The 14102-nt window shown below is 44.1% G+C and overlaps 1 pseudogene; it reads right to left on the reverse strand.

The window, feature by feature from the left end:
* The window catches only part of LOC121282437, a 38520-nt pseudogene that overhangs the window by 12380 nt on the left and 12038 nt on the right, over positions 1 to 14102 (reverse strand).

Genomic DNA, 14102 nt, shown 5'->3' on the forward strand with positions numbered 1-14102 from the left:
AGTGGAGCAAGGCAAGGACAGATATATCAGAGAGGGGGCAAGATGAGAATTAGTGACAAGCAACTGGAAGCTCAGGGTCATCTGGCAGACTGAACAGAGTTGTTCCGCAAAGTAGCCACCCAGTTCTCCATTGTAGAGGGGACCACACCGTTAGCAGTGAATACAATATACTAAATTGAAACAAGTACCAGTAAATCGCTGCTTCACTTGGAAGGAATGTTTGGGACCTTGGATGGTGAGAAGGAAGGAAGTGAAAGGGCAGATGTTGCATCCCTTATGCTTACATGGAAACGTGCTGTAGGAAAAGGGTGAAATGTCGGGGGTAACTGAGGGGTAGATCAGGGTGTCACAGTGGGAATGGTCCCTTCAGAATTGTGAAGAACCCATTTTTGAAAAAATTTAAGGACATTGTGATTTGGACATTCTCCATCCTGAGGCTGTGTCATTCTCCAAGAAACCGCAGGTCAAGATAGATGTCCGGCAGGGAACACCTCGAGACGGAAGAAACTTTGCATATCTATGTTAACAAAGAGCTGCTGTTACCAGGCTAAAGGCTCTTGCTGATTGGTTCAAAAAAACCTGGTCTAAGTGAAGTATTCTTTAAACATCTCAGTCTTTAAAATCTCAGTAAGAGTGTGTGTGTGAGAATGTCTCAGCAGCAAGCTACAAGAAAAAGACTCTCTTTCCCTCTCCCTGCTGCAACTTTATGTTAAACTTTCCTCAGAAAGTCTCATCATGGTAGCTCATCTGTTCTTTTGAGAGTTCACAAAGTTATGATAAGTAAGAGGCACCAAGGACTGTTTCTGCAAAAAGTCTGTCTGAAAGAATTTCCAGACCTATTGTGACCAGAATTTTGTTAGATCAACAGCATTGACACCTCTTTGAGTTTTATCCTTTTAAAATAACTGCTACCATACTCCAGGCTCTTCAGGGACTGTGCTTGTTTTGTCCTGTTTTGTGTTTGTGTGTGTGTGGGAGTTCGAATATCTGTTTTTAAAAGGAGAAATCGTTACACGTCTAAACTATAACTCATATGTTAACCAGTTTATTAACATGTTGTTAAAGGTAGTTTGTTTTATAATAAATCAATATTTTTTGTGTTTCCTGAAAGGAGCCTGGTTAAAGTCTTTTTATACTGGGAATAACAGTATCAAAGGGTAGCAACTGGCCAGTTTTGTGGGTGAAATAACATTTAAGCTATTGTAAAAGCAAAATCTGGAGCAAAAACAGAAAATGTTGGAAAAACTCAGCAGGCCTAACAGCATCCGTGGAGAAAAAAAAAGTTAACGTTTCGAGTCCTTATGACTGTTCTTGACCAGAAGAACACTGCTGCCGTCTGCTGTGGATCAGACAGTGCGATGTGCTCACCAGACTGTGATCCTGAGGCTATTCTAAAGCTAGGTCCCGCCAAAGTGTGTCACTGCACTGGTGGAGGTTGTGGGTGAGCGCTGTGATGGGGCTTCAGGGAGGGTGCCTTTGGATTCCTCTTCAGAGGTTTCTTTGGGGCTTGATTGGGTGCCCTGGGTCATGGATTCCATCAGCTGTTTCAGATATGCCTGCAGAAGAATGGGGAGAAAATTGATGCATGACAATGGCCTGCAAAACAGGACATATCACTCACGGCTCTCTGATGTATCTTGCACTGCTGGCCCCTCACTTGGTAAAGTATCGTTGACCTCACTGTCAGCACAGGACTGGTCCAGATCATCGCCAGCCAGCTGGATGGCTGTTTTCAAAGTTGATGAGGACCTTTATTTCAGGCATTCCACCACCAGTCTGTTACCTCACTCTGTTGTTTTGTGCCAGCTTGTCCTGCATGAATAGAGATGGAGAAAGCGTAAACAGGACGCCTGCCAGGCCAGGTGATAAGTATAGGGTGAGTGGCCGCATGGACGGGATGAGGAAAATGATGTTGAGTGTAAGAGTGAACGGTGAGCTGGCAGTGAGTGAGATCCCTGTGGATGTATGATGGGTTTGAGAGTGTGTGTTAGTTGTGAGTGATGACAAGAGTGACTTACCCTTGTGGAATGGGGGAGATCATTCATCCTCTTGCGGCACTGGGTGGCTGTCCTCTTCTGAAAGGCGTTGGCGCTGACCACTGTTGCCACCACCTCCCAAGCTCGATTAGTGATGTTGCTGCCCATCTTGTGGCCAGTGTGGGGGTAGAGGACATCCCAGCGGGACTCCACGGCATCCAAAAGGCGTTCCAAAAACGTGTCACTGAACCTGGGGGCTGCAGTCTTTCTGCCTTTCAGGGCCGTGTCTCCTTTTCAGCACTCATGGTCTGGAAGCTCGGAGACCTGTGCGCGGCTGGCTTTAGATATGGCGCCCAGCATGATGAAGCGGCAAGGTGATGGCACGCAGATGAATGAGAGCCAGCTTGCCATGGAAACGGCATGTTTCCCAAGAGTGCATAACTAATGCAGCAGGTTTGGGACAATACAGCATGAAAATCCACCATCGCGGCCGCACTTAATGCAAATCTAGGACGATTCCGCCCCAGGTTTCTGATTCATTGGTAACCAACATGGCTCTGGAGGTTGCTATGACTTTTTTAACTTTTATCCCTGGCTGCGTTACAAAAAGCAACCAAGGCTAAGCCAAGGGAATTGCCAGATAAGTTGAAGTTAAAATTAACCGAAGAGGTGAGGAAAGCAGACATAGTTGAGTTGATAGCGCAACATTTGAAATTAGAAAGGACACAAGAGAGACCACACTCTCCAGACGGGAGAGATCACTAGGATTCGGTGATGAAGCCGCTTGACCACAAAAAAGAAACAGAGGAACTTAAACTTGAACAGGAAAGAGTTGAAAGAGAAAGAGCATTTAAGCAGCTGGAGCTGCAATTTCAGTCAAGGGAAAAGGAACCAGGAAGGGAAAACTAGCTTAAAAGGCTGAAATTTTAGACAGAGGCTAATGGGGAATGTTTTGTGGATGGAAGGACCTATCCCAAGCCAGAGGGCAGTGAGGAGATGTTTAAATTTTTACATGCCCTTCCAAAGTTTGAGGGAAGGGATGTAGAGGCCATCTTCATTTCATTTGAGAAGGTAGCTAAGCAAATGAAGTGGCCAAAAGGAAACTAGACATTTCTCCTGCAAAGTAGGTTAGTGGGCAGAACACATGGGGTTTATGCATCACTTTCAGAAGAGGTGTCTATGGATTATAATGCAGTAAAGAAGACTATTCTTAGTGCATATGAGTTGGTCCCTGAGGCACACAGGCAAAAGTTTTGAAACATAAGGGAACAGCCTGGGCAGACCTACACTGAATTTGAGAAGATAAAGCAAACTAACGCTAATCATTGGATAAGGGCACTAAAGGTAGAGGCCACGTATGAGTCTCTTAGAGAAATAATTCTCCTGGAGGAATTTAAAAATTCACTCCCTCCAGCTGGACAGGCAGTGGAAATGGCTGATGATTACGAGCTTGTCCAGAAATCCAAACCCTTTTTCCTTCACATCCACAAACCCAAGAAAGATAGAAAGTGGAAGGGTAAAAGGAATGTAAGTCGCCAGGGAAGAGAATGGACAACTGGGAATGCGCTGAAATCTCCTCCTCAGAAAGATCTGAGGGTGGGAGTAACGTCAGAAAGCCCAAGTGTTTCCATTTTAACATGGTGGGACACATTCAGGAAAATTGTTGCAAGTTGTGTGGAATCCATGAGGCTTATTAGAGTATGTAAGGATGATTCAGGAAAAAGTCCCTGACTGAAAATACAACTGATCAAGTTTAATGTTAATTGTACGGGCGGGATGAGGCCTCAGGAATGAATTAAAACTTTTAAATAAAATTAATGGACATGTCCCAGTTCATGTCACAATTTCACATGTTGGGACATGTCCATAATTTTTTTTAAATTTAATTTTTAAAAACATTAACTAATCTCCCCAAGGGAGATACTGAGGGTTCAAAACAGCGGAAGCCCTGGTGTATAGAATGTGTAAGGGGTAACTTAAAAAGGAAATTAGGAGAGCAAAAGGGGGGCATGAAAAAAGCATTGGCAGGTAAAATAAAGGAAAATCCGAAGTTATTTTACAAGCACATTAAGAATAAGAGGATAACTAGGGAAAGAGTAGGGCCCATTAAGGACCACAGTGGTAATTTGTGTGTCGAGCTGGAAGACATAGGTAGGATTCCAAATGAATACTCAGATAAAAGCAAAATACTACGAATGCTGGAAATCTGAAACAAAAACAAAAATAGCTAGAAAAGTTCAGCAGGTCTGACAGCATCTGCGGAAAGGAAGACAGTTAACATTTCGAGTCCATATGACTCTTCATCAGAAGAGTTCTAAATGCATACATTGTGTTGGTGTTCACAAGTGAGAGGGACAACATGGGTATGGAAATCAGGCAGAAGGACTGTGATATAATTAAATAAATTAGCATAGAAAGGGAGGAGTTCCTAAGTGGTCTGGCAGGTTTAAAATTAGGTAAATCTCCAGGCCCAGATGAAATGAATCCCAGGCTGTTCAGTGAGGCAAGGGGTGCTGGAAATAATTTTCAATACCTCTCTGGCCACAGGAGAGGTGCCAGAGGACTGGATGACAGCCAATGTGGTACCAAGAAGGGAGGAAGGGATAAACCAGGGAACTACAGGCCTCAGTCTGAGCTCAGTGGTGGGGATACTATTGGAGGCAATTCTGAGGGACAGAATTAATCTCCGCTTGGAGAGGCAGGGGTTAATCAAGGGCAGTCTATATGGTTTTTGTTAAAGGGATGTCATGTCTGACCAATTTGATTGAATTTTTTGAAGAAGTGACCAGGTGTGTAGATGAGGGCAATGCAATTGATGTAGTTGACTTGGACTTCAGCAAGGCTTTTGATAAGGTCCCACATGGGAGACTGATAATGAAGGTAAGAGCCCATGGGATCCAAGGCAATTTGGCAAATTGGATCCTGAATTGGCTGTGGCAGGGAGCAGAGGGTGATGATCAAGGGATATTTTTGTGACTGGATGCCTGTGTCCAGTGGTGTTCCACAGGGATCGTTGTTGGGCCCTTGCCGTTTGTGGTATGTATAAACAATTTAGACTTGAATGTATGAGGGATCAGTAAATTTGTGGATGACATGATAATTGTTGGGGTGTTAAATAGTGAGGAGAATAGCCTTAGATTACAGGAGGATATAGATGGGCTGGTCAGATAGGCTGATCAGTGGTAAATGGAATTTAATCCGGATAAGTTCAAGGTGATAGACCTGGACAAGACAAACAAGGCACAGGAATACATGATGAATGATAGGACCCTAGGAAATATCGAGGCTCAGAGGGACCTTGGTGTGCATGTCCACCAGTCCCTTAAGGTAGCGGGATAGGTAGATAAAGTGGTTAAGACGGCATATGGGATACTTGCCTTTATTAGGCAAGGCATTGAATATAAGAGGAGGTTATTCTAGAACTGTATAAAACACTGGTTAGGCCATAGCGAGAATATTGTGTGCAGTTCAGGAATCCGCATTATAAGAAGGATGTGATTGCATGAGAGAGAGTGCAGAAGAGTTTTACTAGGATGTTGCCTGGGCTGGAGAGTTTTAGTTATGAGGAGATAAAACCACAAAAAACTGTGGATGCTGGAAATCCAAAACAAAAACAAAAATACCTGGAAAAACTCAGCAGGTCTGGCAGCATCTGCAGAGAAGAGCACAGTTAATGTTTCGAGTCCGAGTGACCCTTCAACAGAACCAAGTAAAAATAGAAAAGAGGTGAAATATAAGCTGGTTTAAGGGAGGATGGGACAAGTAGAGCTGGATAAAGGGCCAGTGATTGGTGGAGATAACCAAAAGATGTCACAGACAAAAGGACAAAGGTGTTGAAGGTGGTGATATTATCTAAGGAATGTGCTAATTAAGGGTAGAAAGCAGGACAAGCAAGGTACAGATAGCCTGAGTGGGGTGAAGGAAGGGATCGAAATAGGCTAAAAGGTAGAGGTAAAACAATGGATGGAAATACATTCAAAAATAATGGAAATAGGTGGGAAAAAAAATCTATATAAATTATTGGGGAATAAAAGGCGGGGGGGGGAAGAATCAGAAAGAGGGTGGGGATGGAGGAGAGAGTTCATGATCTAAAATTGTTGAACTCAATATTCAGACCGGAAGGCTGTGAAGCTCAACGCAAACTGGAGGAACAGCACCTCATCTTCCGACTAGGCACTTTACAGCCATCAGGCATAGAATATAAGAGCAGGGAGGTTTTGCTGGAACTGTATAAAATGCTGGTTAGGCCACAGCTAGAGTATTGCGTGCAGTTCTGGAATCTGCATTATGGAGAAGATGTGATTGCACTAGACAGAGTGCAGAGGAGATTTACCAGGATGTTGCCTGGGCTGGAGAGTTTTAATTATGAGGAGAGACTGGATAGACTGGGGTTATTTTCCCTGGAACAGAGGAGATTGAGGGGGCCATGATTGGGGTGTATAAAATTATGAGGCGCATAGATAGGGTAGACAGGAAGGAACTTTTCCCCTTGGTGGAGGGATCAATAATCATGGGGCATAGATTTAAGATAAGGGGCAGGAGGTTTAGAGGGGATGTGAGGAAGAATGTTTTCACCCAGAGCGTGGTGGGAATCTGGAACTCACTGCCTGAAAGGGTGGTAGAGGCAGAAACCCTCATAACATTTAAGTATTTGGATGTGCATTTGCAATGCAATGGCAAACAAGGTTATGGGCCTGGAGCTGGAAAATGTGATTAGAATAGTTAGGTACTTGTTTGGCTGGCGCAGACCCGATGGGCCAAAGGGCCTTTTTCTATGCTGTAGATTTCTATGACTCTAGCTCTTTGCCTCAGGGAGATTTCTGTGCTGTTTTGCATACACGCGCTCCCGACTCAGGGAACTCTCACCGCACCCCCACCCGCACAGGGAGTGCAAAGTGCTTCCAGGTGCACGTCATGCTGGGTGGGCCTTAATTGGCCCGCCCACGTAAAATGGCAGCTTGGACCTGATTCGGGGCGCCGATCAGGTCCGCGCCTGCCCGTGCTTGCCCCCGCGCAATCCCTCCAACGGGGGGAAAATTCTTCCCAGGGAATTTAAGAGACGTACCATTAAACTCTCAATGATTAAAGCCTATTGTCATGAATATCCCCAAGGCTTAGGCAAAGGACTAGACTTATTTTTATTTGCCACTCGAGATTCACTGAATGAACCAATCGGTTTTAGCCCTTTTTAATTAATCTACAGACACGAGATAAGAGGTCCTCTGAAATTAATCAAAAAAAAGTTTTTACAACAGAGGGACGAATCCTCGATGTTCAATTATGTTTCTGTGTTCCAGGTACGGCTCACTAGAGCCTGAAAAGTGGTTCAAGAACATCTTAAAGTTTCACAAACAAAGATGAAGGAACGGGCAGATAAAAAAAAACTGAGACCAAACATTTCAACCAGGGGATGAAGTGTTCGTGTTATTGCCTTTACAGGGAGAACCTCTGAAAGCATGACTCTGTGGTCCATACAAGGTAGTTAAGAGGGTTAGTAAAGAAAATTATTTGATAGACACCCTAGATCGCAGGATAAAGAATGTCACATCATCATGTGAAAACCATACCATCATAGGGTGGAGGAAAGGAAGGAGCAGGTATGTCAGGTAGAGTGGAGAATAAAGGAGACAGTGAGAGGTTGAAGGCAATTTTAACTCATGAACTAGTGTTGGCTTCTCCTAACTTCACTAAACCCTTCAAGGAGGCAATCGATGCCAGTGAGTCTGGGGTGGGTGTGGTCTTATAAGATGATGATCAGGCATAGAAAAGCCAATGGGATACTTTTCTTTTAAAAAAGTGAATCAGCATCAAAAAAGATATTCTACCATAGCAAAGGAAACCCTAGGGTTGTTACTGTCCTTTATAGAAAAGTTTAAGAGTTAGAATGCCAGGCTGTTTCGATGGAGTTTGTTACTACAGCCTTTTAATTGAAGGTTGTCTATATTGCTGGAAAAGACAATGTAATTTCTGATGCAGTATCCAGAATGTAATTTTTGTTACTGTAATACAGAAATCAAATGATCAGAACCTTTACAGAGATTCTGTATAAGTAGTGAGTGAGAATGTGAGTACATGTTTAACATTTTTATACATGTGTTGTGTATGTTTCTCTGACATGTTTTGTAATGAAACACATTTGAAAATGATGTTTCTTTCCTCACGAATGGGGACATGTGAGGAACCGGTTTTTGAAAAAAATTGAAGGACATTGAATTTTGGACATTCTTTCCCCTGAGTTATTTTTGAAAGTTTGTAAGATTAATTCAGAGCTGTGACTATGCCATTCTCCAAGAAACCACAGGTCAAAATAACTGTCCAGCAGGGAATGCCTTGAGATGGAAGAGATACTTTGTAAATATAAGTTAACAAAGAACTGCTATTGCCAGGCACAGACTCTTGTTGATTGGTAAAAAAAAACACCTAGCCTAAGTGAAGTATTCTTTGAACATCTTAGTCATTAAAACTCTTGGTCTGTGTGTGTGTTGTGCATGTCATAGAAGTCAGCTGCAAGAAAAATAGTCTCTCTTTCCCTCTTTCTACCCAACCTGTGTGTTAAACTTTCCTCAGAAACACCTCATCAGGATAACTCATCTGTTCTTTTGAGAGTTTACAAAATTGTGATGAGTAAGAGTCATCAAGGACAGTTTCACCAAAAAATCCACCTGAAAGAAGTTCCAGATCTATTGTGGCCAGAATTCTGTCAGACCAACAGCATCAAGACCTCTTTGAATTTTATCCTCTTAAAAGAAACGTTATCATGCTCCAACCTCTGCAGGGACTTTGTTTGTTTGGTCCAGTTTTATATTTGTGTGAGAGTGTATGGGGGTTCAAATATCTGATTTTTGAAAAGGAGAAAATCATTACACATCTGAACTACAACTTGTATGCTAACCAGTTTATTAGCTTGCTCTAAAAAGGTAGTTTATTTTATAATGAATTAATATTTTTTGTGTTTATTGAAGGAAGCCTGGTTAGAGTCATTTTGTGTTAGGAATAACAGTATCAAAGGTAAACAATTGGCCAGTTTTGTGGGTGAATTAAACATTTAAACTCTTGTTATGACCTGTGGAGAAATGGGGTTAGAATTAAATGCACACTCCTCCCACCTTGGTCCATAACAGGATGCTAAAAAGGAAAGGCAAGGGAGGATGTGCTTTGTGTCGGTATTATGCTGAGGGTGGCGGAAATGGTTGAGGATGATCCATTGAACAGAACAGCTGGAGGGTGGAAGCTGAGGACAAGGGAAATCCTGTCATAGTTCAGAGAGGGAGGGGAAGGGGTGAGAGCATAATTGAGTGAAATAGGTTGGACATGGTGGAAGTTGGACATGGTGGAGGGTCCTGTCACCACAGCGCGGTGGTGGGTGGGGGCCGTGGGGATGAGGGTGCTAGAGATCTGCAGTTGAGGATAAAGGTGCTTCAGAAGTGTTGGAATGTTGCATCATCTGAACAGATGTAATGGATGTACAGCCTGGGAGATTGGAAAACAGTATGAACACAAAGCGGGGTTTGAAGAAATGTAGTCGAAGTGGCTGTGGGAGTCTGTAAATATTGGTTCAAAGCCTATCCACAGAAATGGGAACAGAAAAGTCAAGGAAGAGCAGAGTAGAGTCAAAGAAGAATCAGGTGAAGGTGAGAGAAGGGTGGAAACTGGAAACAAAGTCAATGAAAGTTTCCAGTTCATGGTTCGAGCAGGAGGCAGTACTGATACAGTCACCAATATTGTTCCTGCCCTTCAGCCTATCACAGCCCATCCCTTTTGATCTTCCTTTCCCTGCTACTTGCTGAAAACCTATTACATTTTTATCTTTGCTCAGTTCTGTTGAAAGGTCATCATCGACTGAACACATGAACTTTGTTACCTCCACGGATACTGCTTAACCTGAGTATTTCCAGCATTTAATGCTGGCCTTGCCAGTGAGGACCACATCTCATGAAGGAATATACAAAAATATCTACATTAGTTGGACATGTTTAGTGTTGAGTTTAATACGATTCCTCAGTCCTGTTCTGTTCCTTTCTCTGCTCTTTCAACATCATTCATGAAGTGTGTTTGCCAACTGCCTCCATCACAATGATTGTCTCTGCTTCACAGTTCCCTTCTCTAGTCTCTCTATACAAATACCATCCAGCATTGGGGGTCTACCTGCTTTAAGCCCAGTCAAGTTTAATTTGTGAAGCAGTCATTGATATGTGGGGGTGGGGGGGGTGGGGTTCATATGAAAACACAGGTATGTTGTCCTTGCTATGTTACACAATTAAGGCCAAGGAAATAAAATTAAAAAAAACAAACTCCAGCTGTCAGATAAAGGCGCTTTGATCGTAGAATCATAGGGAACGGGTCCACCAGGGTTGTCATAATCGTTTCCGAAGAAAGAAAAAGTTCAAATGTGATCAGTAATAAATTAATATTTTACACAGTCCCAGAAAATTCCACCACTAGAGAGATTTAAGCCCTGCAGACCAGAGGAGCAAATGAGGACAGATTCCTACATTCATAGGCGGAATCGTACAAGACCTGTGTTTGGGAAATGAAGGTGGGAGGAGGGAAATCCCAAAGGTCATTGTCAGGTGCACAGGCCAGTGTGTCCCTGCCTCCGGCCAATTGTGTCAGTGGCAGCTGTGGCACAGAAGTGGCGAGTAGTGTATTAGAGGCAATTAACGGAGAACGTGGGGCCAGATTAGAAAAGCAGCGGCATCTTATGGTGATAGATGGGCTGCACATTGCTAGCAAAACCCAGCAGATCCCAGGTGGTGGCCTCCTGGTGGCAGGCAGGGGGTTGTGAGGCCTCCTTCATTTCTCACCCCACCCTACTCCTCCAGAGCTGCTTAGGCCACAGGACTACAGGGTAGCTGTGTTACAAGTAAGTTTTACAATTTCATACATCTTTCCAGTGTTTTTGGAGCCGCACATGTCCAGGCAAATGAAGAATACTCCATCACACTCCTGATTTGTGCCTTGAAGATGGTATAAAAGCTTTGGGAACTCAGGAGATGAGTTATTCACCACTAAATTCCCACCATCCAGCCTGTTCTTGCAGTGACAGTGCTTACGTGGCTGGTTCAGTTATGTCTTTGATCAATCATGACCCCAGGATATGGATGGTTGGGCATTCGCCGATAGTCATACGATTGATGTCAAGGGAGATGGTTAGACTCTTGTTGGAGATGGCATTTGTTAGGGGGGTTGTGTGGCAAGAATGTTATTTGCAACTTAGCAACACAAGTCTGAATGATTCTCATGTTTTGCCACAGTGGGACACGGACTGCTTTATTATCGATGGGGTTACGAATGGAACGGAACAAATCATCAGTGAACATCTCCACTTCAGATTTTATGATGGAGAGAAGGTCATTGAGGAAGCAGCTGATAGACACTGGCCTGAGGAACATTCTTTTTGATTTCTTTTTGGGATGTGAGCATCACTGGCAGGGCCAGTGTTTATTCTCCATCCTTAATTGCACTTAAGAAGATGGTGGTGAAGCGCTGAAGTCGAAGTGGTGTAGCTATTCACCCACAGTGCTGTTAGAGAAGGAAATTAAGCGTTCTGACTCAGTGACATTGAAGGAATGGCAGTATAATTCCAAGTCTGGATGGTGTGTGGCTTAGAGAGGAACTTTCAGATGGTGGTGTTTTCATGCAGCTGCTGCCCTTATCCTTCTAGGTGGTAAAGATTGTGGATTTTGAAGGTGGGTTTGAAGGAACCATGGAAAGTTGCTGCATTGCATTTTGTACATGGTATGCAATGCAACTATTGTGCACTACTGGTGGAGGGAATGATTTTTTCAGGTGGGGAATGGGGTGCCAAGGTTTTTGAATCTGCTTTCACCCAGGCAAGTGGACAATATCCCATCACAGTCCCGACTTGTGGCTTGTAGATGTTGAGCAGACTTTGGGTGGGTGGGGAGGGGGAAAACAGGAACATGGGGTTACTCACCTTAAGAGCAAGCCAAGGGCTTAGGATTCTAATGCCACAGTGCTTATGCCACCAATCAAGTTAAGTTTCTGGTCAATAATAATAAGCCTCAGGATGTTGATGGTTGGGGATGGTACATTGGTAACATTATTGAAAGTCAAAGGGATATGCTTTGATCTCTCTTGTTGAAGATGGTCAATATTTGGCACATGTGCGGCACACATGTTACTTGCCATTTATCAACCAAAGTGTGATTATTGTCCAGGTCTTGTGGCATGTCAACACATATGACTCATCCTTCCTTAAGTAAGGGGACCAAAACTGCAGATAGTATTTGAGATGTGATTTCACCAATGCACTGCATAACTGAAGGATAACACCTTTACTTTTACGTTCAATTCTTCTCAAAGGATAGCATTCCATTAGCCTTCTTAGTTACGTGCTGTACCTGCATACTAACTTCATGAACTAGAACACCTGGATACCTCTGCACCTCAGAAATCTGGAGCAATTCTCCATTTATGTAATACTCTGCTTTGTTATTCCTCCTGCCAAAGTGAACAAATTCACATTTTTCCACATTATACTCCATCTGCCACAATTTTGCTCACTCACTCAACCTATCTGTATCTGTCTGCAAACTCCTTTTGCCTTCTTCATTGCATACTTTCCTACTTGGTGTCTTCCCCAAATTTAGCTACCATGCCTTTGCTCCCCTCTAAGTCATTGATATAAATTGTAAAATTAGAGGCCCCAGCACAGACCCCTGCGGCACTCCACTCGTCACACCCTGCCAATCAGACAAAGATCCATTTATGCATACTCTCCGCTTTCTGCCAGCCAGCTAGCCAATCTTCTGTCCATGCCAATATGTTACCCCCTATGCCATGAGCTTTTATTTTCTGCAATGGCACCTTATCTAATGCTTTCTGGAAATCCAAATGCATTACTTCTACGGGCTCCCCTTTATCCACAGCACATGCTACTCCTTCAAAGGATTCTAATAAAATTGGTTAAACATGATTTCCCTTTTACAAAACCATACTGACTCTTCCCAATCACTTTGGCCAGAATTTTCTCATCGGCATGTGGGGGCAAGCCCTGTGCACCAACAAGTAAAATAATGTGCGGTTACATCAGGCGAGCATCCCAATGTCACCGTGTGCCATTGCAACATTTAGGTGGGTGGGCAGGCGATATTCTCTGATGCACACCCACCATTAATCAATCATCTACTTAAGGACCTTGAGGCAGCAATTGTCTATTATTTTTCAGGGCCCGTGCGATCTTCAGGACATCACATGGGAGCAACAGGCAGGTGGGTAGATCATCCAAGTGTGGGATAAGATGGGTAAGTGGGGTCGCAAGTGGTATTTGTCAAACATTTAATTGAGAAAGTTACTGATACTTGCCTGGGAGAGCAGGGATACTTCAAAACTCTTCACAGCTGCTTGGACAGGAGTAACAGCCTTCAGGTCAGGACTTAGAGTAAACATCATTTCTGGGGCCTTGCTGGTTGCAGGAAGCCTTCCCTTAGCCTGGTAATGGGAGTTGTGCTCTCTACTGGAGGAAGGGCGGGCTAGAAAGGGGAAGATGCCAGGAGTCAGGAGGATTCAGCCTCCAGAGGAGCGACCTTTGGGAGGAGAGGTGCAGGCACAAGGGGTGCAGGGCCAGCAGGAAGTGCAAGGTGGAAGGGGCCACAGAGTACGCCACTATCCTGCTGCCAGGGTTTACAGGCAGCAAAGCAACTATCTCAATATATCTAAGATGCAGGGCCGAAGGAGGCTCCCTCTCTTAAGGGAGGGAGACACTCCATCTGTCAAATGATAGTACCCGTGATCTGCGCCAACTGTATGGTTGGGCACCCCATGTCAGTGGCGCTGAAGGTCACAGCTGCCCTCAACTTCTATGTCTCTGGCTCCTTCCAGGGCCCGATGGGTGATCTTTGTGGTGTCTCCCAATCAGCTGTCCACATGTGTCAAGCAGGTGACAGACGCTCAGTTGAGGCGTGCATTGACTTTCATCCACTACAGCTGGGATGATGCCACCCAGACACAGCGAGCCAGAGGCTTTACAGCGATTGCTGGGTCCCCCCATCCAAGGTGCTATAGACTGCACACTTGTGGACATCAAGACACCAGCAGGTGAGCCCGGTGCCTCATCAACAGGAAGGGCTTCCACTCCATGAACGTGCAGATAGTGTGTGATCA

Source organism: Carcharodon carcharias, chromosome 9 (genome assembly GCF_017639515.1).
Source record: "Carcharodon carcharias isolate sCarCar2 chromosome 9, sCarCar2.pri, whole genome shotgun sequence".
In the NCBI taxonomy this organism is placed as follows: Eukaryota; Metazoa; Chordata; class Chondrichthyes; order Lamniformes; family Lamnidae; genus Carcharodon; species Carcharodon carcharias.